Below are 3,265 nucleotides of genomic sequence, written 5' to 3'. Positions count from 1 at the left end.
TACCTGATCTAACAACTTGATACCTCTGTAATTATTTGTATCTAAAGCATCACCTTTACCTTTGTAGCAATTGACTATGGTGCTGCTACACCAGTCATTGGGTATGACTCCTTCGTGTATCACCTGGTTAACTATATGGGTGACTAGGCTATAGCCGACACTGCCAGATATTTTGAGCATCTCTGCAGTGATTCCTGATGGGCCAGGAGCTTTCCCTGTCTTCATACTCTTAATTGCTTTATCTACCATGGTACTGTCAACTCGGATAGCTGGTCCTTCTGTTGGGTCGACATGCGGCAGACTCTCTTCCTCCCATTCATTCTCTTTATTAAGCAGCCTTTCATAGTGGCGTCTCCAAGCCTCTCTCTTTGCAGCCTCGTTTAGTGCAAGTGAGCCAGCATCCATGCAGACACATTTCTCTCCTACAACATCATGATTCTCTCTCACACACTGTCTTGCAGCACGAAATACCTCAAGTCTTTGGTCCTCACCGTGCAGAACAAGAAGTGTATAAAGTCATAAATGACAGAGAAACAATTTGATGAAGTTTTACTTAACAATAAGAAAACTGTAATATCATGACAAATTATTTTGTAACTTAAAAACATGTAAATAATTTATGTTATTATATTTAATAATAAATAAATTACTTACATGTCTGCATGTAGTAAATATAATAATGCAGAATTTAAGCTATATCTCTAGGCTTTGGTTGACCTGGGGCTATAGTAGACACTTATAGAAGATACTTGCCCAAAGTACCATGCAGTGGAGCTGAATCTGAAACCATGTGGTCTGGAAACAAACATGCGAACTATACATCCAAACCTGCCTATGTATACATATATTTTAATATAAGGAAACAAAAATCTATATAATGCTAAAAGTCTGTGACTGCTTGCTTGTATGCTTGTCTGTAATTCAATACAGCTGAACCAGCGCATAATGGGAAAATACTCTGAAAATAAGGTACCCCTGATATGTGAATACAAACAAAACAAGTTTTGCATACATCAGGTCACGGATTCCTGAGATATGCAGTTTCTTGGGGTTTGTTTCCATAAATTTAAGCAGTGAAACCTGGAGTTATTACCCTTTACTGTAAACACCTGCCTGTACTGCGCAGCAAAGATCACAAGCCAAGGATTGACATCTATATCAATAACTCTAGCCATCACTCTTGTGTTTCTTGACCCCAAGTACTTTGACACCAACCTGTGGCCATGTATATGGTGCATCAACTCCGCTGGTTTCTTCACCTTATTCTTCATCTTAACGATTAGGTACATTAATGGCATATGCACTAGATAAGACTTCCTCCAATTCCTTTTTTGAAAGGGCATACTGCCAATCCCTTCCCTCCCCACCAAAACAAAGATATGTTATTTTTCTCCTCGCCGTTTCTTGGCTAAATTCTTCAGGTTAGGAGGCATTATCTTTTGTCACATACCTCTTCCATGTTTTTCCTTTGCCTGGAGTTCACTGATGTCTAGTCTTTCTGATTTACTTACAGTGTTGGCAAAAGATGAATTGCTGTCATAAATTGTTGGTGTTTTTTGTTATTTCATATAAATTTGCAGTTTGGTTTCTTTTTTTGTACTTGTCAAATTGTACCCATCTATATTTACAATTATCTGTTTAATTGTCATTGTTTCTTTTAAGTTACCTGCTTTTTTTCCAAAACCTGTTTTCAAAAATTTGGGGTATATTTTTGCTGTTACTTTTGACTAACACTTTTTCCTGCCACCCCTATGGTGGCCATATTGAACTGTTAAAAATCAAAGCAAAATGGAAAGATTAGGAAAATATATCTAACAATAAAAATGTCTCATGCCTAAAGAATTTCTTTCCCATCCTTAGGTAATGCAATGGATATTTAAATATTCTGAAGCCCTTTGTTGACAAAAAGAAGAAAAAATATTTTTTTCATTAAGTAAACCCTCAAAGAAAATATCTTTTAAGTACTGTAAAACATGATTGTTCACAGTAAACAAAAACAAAAATGATTATTACTTTTATTTTCCACAAGGATGGCAGATGAAGGGCCATTATAAGAATCAATTACAAAATTGGTGGGAACTGAGTATATGCAAACAGGCATGAAAAACAACAGAATGCAATTGAAATGTTCCATTATGGAGACAGCTACCAAGGGCCAGTGGTGAAATCTCACTGATCTCAGATTAACCTTGCTGACAAGAGCAAGAACCCTATCCTAGCTGTGTACTCTGGTCTACTGGTGCATGAAGAACAGGCCCATTCACTCAGCCCATTCTCAAGCTTTTTATCTATAGTATTTGTTTTTGTGCATTATGCATTCATATGTGTGTGTGTGTGTGTGTGTGTGTGTGCGTGTGTGCATATATGTATATATACACAGATACTTTGTGTCTGTTGGCACATTTCTAAAACAAAAAAACCCAACAGATGATAGAATGGCTTCTGCATAGCGTTGTTGTATATCATTTTAATATTAGCAGAAGACATCAAACAAATGGAAACAAAGAAAAAAGAAAAAAAAAATACAGATGAAGACAGAACTGTGAAGCAAGACAAAAGTTGTTCCTCTTTTAGAGAGAACATTAAGTTGTGTCTCTTAATTAGTTAGGCAAAAGATAATTAATAAGCTATGAAATATACAGTCATGTTCAGTGAATTATACAAAACAAACAGACGGTTAACATATGCAGGAAATTATGCTATTGTTAGGATAATTATTACTATAAATGATATCGTTATTGAAATGCATGGCAGATCAAAGGCTAATTAAAAGCAGAAGATAGAGGATAGATAAACAGCCTTGGTTTCAATAAATTCTATACTAATAAAGTAAAACATATTTCCAAGCATATGTGCACACACACACATACACATCAATGCATATTTATGATGACAATGATATATATACATATACACACATATATATGCATGCATATGCTCAGGTACACACACATCAATGCATAATTATGATGACAATGACATACACAAACATATATATGCATGCACATGCTCCCTCACACACATACAACACATATATACAAGCATACATCTTTGTTCTAAGCTGGTGACTCTATCTCTTGCTACTCAGAATTTCTGTCAATGTGATCTTCCAAGCAACTATCTTGTTGTTGTCTGAAAGATCTCATCGTGTAACAATGGAGTGAATCTGAGGTTTCAAACAAATAAAAATAAATATATTATACAGCAAGTATTATGAATTCTTTCCCTCATTTGTTAAACGAAAGGCATTTATATATATATATAT

General features: G+C 35.2%; 1 protein-coding gene across 1 annotated transcript in view; it reads right to left on the bottom strand.

Moving 5' to 3' along the window:
• LOC106875218 (notchless protein homolog 1) overlaps positions 1–3,265 on the bottom strand; it is a 210,684-nt gene that overhangs the window by 34,644 nt on the left and 172,775 nt on the right. The window lies entirely within an intron of this gene.

Source organism: Octopus bimaculoides, chromosome 1 (assembly GCF_001194135.2).
Source record: "Octopus bimaculoides isolate UCB-OBI-ISO-001 chromosome 1, ASM119413v2, whole genome shotgun sequence".
In the NCBI taxonomy this organism is placed as follows: domain Eukaryota; kingdom Metazoa; phylum Mollusca; class Cephalopoda; order Octopoda; family Octopodidae; genus Octopus; species Octopus bimaculoides.
The sequence above is the reverse complement of the archived record's forward strand: the minus strand, read 5'-3'. Positions and strand labels throughout refer to the sequence as shown.